Genomic DNA, 6039 nt, shown 5'->3' with positions numbered 1-6039 from the left:
TGGGGATGGCCTCTTTTGTGCTTCAACCATGTCTACTCATTCCTAGTCCTCCCTCCTTCCTCATGTGTGATTTAGTATTCAGCACAGAGCGCTTACAGCTCTCTAATCAAACACAGCTTAATTTGTATTCTCAAGCCTGAATGACTGTACAGGTGCAGACATTTAAATTACTGAAGCTATATTGTTTTAAATTAAACATGATAATTATTACAGATGATTAAATCTGTTCCATGAGATCATAGAAACTTCTCTAATCCGATGTGCTGTGTATTGACCACTAAGCTGCATTTAGACCCCCTTCACTGAGCAAAGCTTGATTTAATAATTGATCATGTAGATGATGTATTAGTACATTTGAAGACCCTGAAATATATTTTTCAATCAATTTCTTAAGTTGTTAATGGGCTTCTACATGAATGCACAACATTCTACCAAAGTTGTAACAGTTTTGGTTATTTACATATAAATATGTGCTGTTTGCATTTTAGATAATGCTATAGTACATTTAAAGGGGTTTGTTAAAAAGGGGATGTCACTTACTTCTGTGCACCTATCAGGATTTAGTAACATCTGAATAAAAATCTGATTGCTGTTGTGGAGTGGTAGGTGTGCCAGCACTGTGAATCATCGTGATCAAACCCCACTTACAATCCAGATGAAACAAATTAGCTTTGAGGTTTTGACTCCTAAACTAAAAATAAATGATAACCAGTGGTGGACAGTAACTAAGCACATTTACTCATGTGCTAAATTTGAGGTACCTGTACTTTACTTGAGTATTTGCTTTTCATGCCGCTTCTACTCCGATATATCTCAAAGGGAAATAGTAGCTTTAGTAGTTAGTTTACAAATTAAGCTTTTTTTTTACACACAAAACATATGAAGAGTTTATAAAATGTTTTGTTATAAATTAATTACTACCCAACTGTTTCTAAAAGTACAGCCGAAACGATTAGTAAGTTGACAGAAAATTAATTGGCTACTATTTTTAACGTTTAGGTCATTTCATGGTTCAAGCTTCACATATGTGAAGATTTGCTGCTTTCCTTTTAATTATTTTACCAGGCCAGGAATGATGAGGCCAAACACACAATAAATTTTATGGGTTTTTATTCCCCGACTGGACTCGAATGAGAACAACGTTAACCATGTAAATGATGATGATGATCTTACTCATCCTTTGCTTATTGCATCTGATCTCAACTATGTGACTTATAGTACTCTATAGTACCCCTTAACCATACCACAATATGTAAACAGCTGCCATAAACTAGTTTACACTCACTCTGGTAGACTTCAGTTACTTCTAAACGGGAACTCTAGACCTAAATTGTCAACAGTCAAAGCTGTAAAACAGCCAAAATCTAGACATCTACATTAGATAACACCACTCTAGACTAGACAACAGTAGTGGCCTTTCTAAATGGAGAAAAAATAAAACAAAATTAAATTTACCATAAAACATAAAATACATTCATTCACAGAATACCATTTGCCCAGCACTTTGTACAGAAACTCAGAAAACTGTGCAGTGTGCGTCCTCAGGACACGCCCACACACTCACCAAGAACTCCGCATGTGTATCTCCCATCTAAGTTTGCGGAAAAATAAAAAATATGAAACAAACATCGTTTACAACTTCAGTATACACTAATATAATGTGATTTTGTTTGTCAATACACCTCATTGTCACTCACGCTGTCGCAGCTGGTCGGAGTCTCTTCCCCTCGTGGCGAAGATACACACACACACACACACACATACATACACACTCACTCGGCTATCAATCGTCAGGAATCAGCTGGGACACCCAGGTCTTCATGCATCTACCTTGGTCCGCTAGTTAGTTAACTCTTTCGTCTGCCGATCTTAAGGATTATTACTGTACTTTACCATGGGTTATGGAGATATCCTCCGTATCAATAAACCAAAGTACATCCCTTGCCGTTTCTCTACACTGCGGGACCCAACACTTACGTTTTTCCTCGTGTCCCATTAGAAACTCTTCCCTCTCGCGAGCCGTCCCATGTAGTACTCTTAAAGTGACAGTGCCATTAAATACAGAGGACAGTTATCGCTGCAGTAATCCCACCAGCAACTACATAACATTATAACCCACATAACACTATTTAACTCTGTACCCTGGTTCACCTGGCTACATAAAAAAAACAAATGTAGTGTTAATAATGTTGAGGTTTGGACTGTTGGCTGGACAAAAGAAAGCATTATGGTGGAGTCACTTTGGACACTGGGTAATTGTGACGCCATTTCTCACTATTTTTAGAAATTTTGTTTTACAAACAATCAATTCATTAATGGAGAAAATAATCAGCAGATGAATTCATGATGAAAGCAATTGTTAGCTCTAGTCCAAAATAGTTCAAAATGAGCTCCACCTTAACCAACTTCAACAGTTAAATCCTGCTTATACATGATTGCATGAGTAATAATAATGTCATGATATGATATATAATAGTATAACAGTCACACTAGACATATTTCTGCATTGAGTACTTTTACTTTAAGGACATTTTCTTGATTATACTTAAATACTTTAAACATTTTCAATGCAGTACTTTTACTTGTAACAGACTTCTACAGCGTGGTATACTTTTACTTAAGTAAAGGATCTGAATACTTCATCCACCACTGATAATATCTAAGCAAGTTTTTTCTCCCAGAACGTAAACCTTAACTAAATGTTGGTCATAAATATTTAAATTTAAACCAGGCTTTCAGGGCCTTTTCAGAGCAATATATAGGCTGAATTTTTACTTTTGCTTTCACCAAAATACTGATTTGAAAAGCAAATGTAACAATTACATTTTATATGGTTCATAAGCCATAATGGCAGAAATTCTGAGAAAAAATGGGTCCTTTGAAAAATTTCAAAATGTTAAGGGAATTGGTTTCCATGACCCTGCCACAAAGCACTGTGTGGTAGTAGGTGATGTTGAGTCTGAGCAGTTGTCAGTACGTCTTTTGACAGTTTGTCATTATGATATTTCAGGACCTTGAGTCTACTGTTTTTATTGCAACTTCAGTGTATAGCTATGTCTGAGAATGCAGACCAACCTAGCAAGGTGATCTTCAAGACTGACTTCCAGTGGCGCTGCTCTGTAGCAGACCCGCAAAACTGTGGTGCTGCATATTTTGTATTTTAATCATGACTGAGTGATTAATATGTCCTTGTGTTTTGTATTCTGCTTCTGTTTGGTGGTAAAGTTAAGCAAACACTGTAAAATGGTGAGTTTTTGGAGATTCATGGAGACTATTTCTTTTGCTTTTCGCAGTAAGCCACTGTCAAACAACAACATTCCACCGAAACAACCAGGAAATGCACGTTAATGACAGGGAAATGCTGCTGTCACTGCGAATCTCTCATAGGGGAAAAATATAGCGTCTGGCCGACATTCGCAAGGAACTTCAAAAAGACCATGGAAGAACAGATGGCGAGACAACGGCGGAGGTTTAGGCGAGGGGGAGTGAGACGGAGGTTCCAAAAAAGAGGGAACAAGCCACCCTTGCCAGCGTTGATCCTGTGTAACACACTCTCCCTGAGGAATAAGATGGACAAACTAAAACTTTACAATAGAATCTGGTATGAGGCACATTCTGACATGAGCCTTGAGTTTTGTAAGACAGGGACTTTGTGGGACTTTGTGTTTATATCAATAATAAGTGGTGCAGGCAATATACCACACGTGAGACTATCTCTAACCCAGATGCTGAGCTATTATGCTTGAATCTAAGACTGTTCTTCCTTCACTGGGAATGGCAACATTGTGATTTGTGCTGTTTATGAGCCCCCAAGTGGAAACACAGGCAGATTTGAGCCAAAATAATCACAGCTTATAACTTCTGTGTGGATGCTGTGATACCCCAAAAGACAATAAAAGCGTATCCCAAAAAAGGTCTACATTACTAAGGATGTCAAGCATTGTATCAAGCGCAAGAGGCTTGCCTTGCGGAATAACGCCATATGCAATTAAGATTAGCACAGAGGGAGCCTAACCAGAACCAGAACCACAGCTAAAAGACAATACAGATAATGTGCAGATAATGCAAAGAAAATGTGGACCACCATGACCTCCATTACAAATATGAATCCAACCAGGAAACCACTACACACAGCAGATGATAATACTATGGTAAATGATTTAAACATCATCTAAATTAAGTTTGATTCACATGATTTCTCTTTAGAAAGGGGAAAGTGTCATTAACTCCATACCAATTGATGACTGTGTTCCAAGGATAGACAGCAGTTGAAGGGAAGTCACAAGACTTTTTGCCAATAAGGCAACAGGACCTGATGGTGACTCAGCTTTCCTTTTGTGCAGAGGAACTTACACCAGCCTGGGTCCCTGTCTTTCAAAGGTCTGTTGATTCACACACAGCACACCATCTCTCTAGAAGATGGCAATCATTAATCCTCTGCCATTATATGAGGAACAGGTTGTTTTGGCAGAGTGAACCTGACATTATCTGAGCCTAAAGTCATCAACACAGGTGTTCCTCAAGGATGTGTGAGTTCTCGGATTCTATTTACATTATATACAAATGAGTGTACAAGCAGCCATTTCTGGCTATAGTTATAGTGGTTAAAAAGTTTGTACAATGGTGTGATGACCATCATCTCATTGTAAATACTAAGAAAACAGATCAAATGATTTTTGATCCAGGACATCTGGGGGACCATTCTCTACTTCTGGTCCAAAACACTTGTATTGCCCAGGTTCATTTTTACAAACACTTGGGTGTACATGTTGACTATAATCTGGCTTGGAAAGTCCATGTGAATTCAGTACTTCTTGAGAAGGTTCAGGGTGTTTGGGATTGGATGTTATTTTATCATGGTGTGATAGAGAGTGTAGTACAGAATCGTAGCTTGGTTTGGTAACATGTCAGTTAAGTTAAAATCACAAATAAATAGACTGGTCTGCACAGTAATTAAAGTGATGGGGGTGAGGTAGCATCCCCTCGCTCCGAATGCTCCCATGTTCTTTACTCAGTACGAACCGCTCCCATCAGGTAGACGCTATGGGCTTCCGATTAAATACAAGAAAAGCTACCTGAATATGGATGAAAACTCTTTCATCCCTTGATCAGTGAATCTCCTTAACTCGGGACGTAAGGAGGGTGTGAAATGAGTGGCTGTGTTGTATGTACTGAGTGTACTTATGTCTGCACTTGATTGTACTATGTCTGTTACTGCACCATCATTGTATGTAGTTGTTATGTGGCAGCCTTTATATCCAAGACAAATTTCCATAGGAGCATATAAAGTAATCTTGAATCTTTTCTACTTTGTTTCTCTTAGACCCTTGGATGCCTAGGCTCACAAGGTTTATTTTAATCCACCAACATTGGCAACCACCTACCATGTCTTTTGAAACTGGTTCTGTGAATTTGATGACCTCTTTTTAAAAGGTACTCCTCAATAGACAATGGGTCTTTCATTTCAAGTGTATATGTATATATAAAATATATTTGTATTTATTATAATAAATTCCATAAAGACCTTTTTAACTTCTGTTGTAATCAGTTTGGACACAATGTGTAGTTATCTACTAGAAAATAAATTTGGATTACACATTAAAAGGAGCATGCCCACATACACACACACACACACACACACACACACACACAAAATATATATATATATATATATATATATATATAAAATAATATAAATAAATAATAAAATATATATATAATATATATATATATATATATATATATATATACTAAAAAGTAAAGCTTATAGAAAACAAAAAGTTCTTTTCAGTGTAGAGTTATTCACTCACCCACTAAAGACCTTCAGTGTAAAAAGCTTCACCTGTCTCATTCATACTGCACTGACAGCTTATGGTACATAAGTGGATTATGTAATGTCCAACCAACCAACAGCCAAGTGCATTAGTGTTACATTCATGGAGCTGTAGACTACTGTACTGTACATCCAAGTAGATCAGTGTGTCTGTGTTGATCAACACTTAATTGCTTCGTGAAGTCTCTGGAGTTCTCTTTAAATTC

General features: G+C 37.3%; 1 long non-coding RNA gene across 1 annotated transcript in view; it reads left to right on the top strand.

Annotated features, from left to right (window-relative positions):
• The window catches only part of LOC123984842, an 11974-nt gene extending 6543 nt beyond the window's left edge, over positions 1 to 5431 (top strand). The window contains exon 3 of the long non-coding RNA XR_006828535.1: positions 3294 to 5431. This is a non-coding gene — a long non-coding RNA (uncharacterized LOC123984842). The remainder of the gene's footprint in view (positions 1 to 3293) is intronic.
• The last annotated feature ends 608 nt before the right edge of the window (positions 5432 to 6039 follow it).

Source organism: Micropterus dolomieu, linkage group LG16 (assembly GCF_021292245.1).
Source record: "Micropterus dolomieu isolate WLL.071019.BEF.003 ecotype Adirondacks linkage group LG16, ASM2129224v1, whole genome shotgun sequence".
Classification (NCBI taxonomy): Eukaryota; Metazoa; Chordata; class Actinopteri; order Centrarchiformes; family Centrarchidae; genus Micropterus; species Micropterus dolomieu.
Note: the sequence above shows the minus strand (reverse complement) of the source record. Positions and strands in the feature narration are given on the sequence as shown.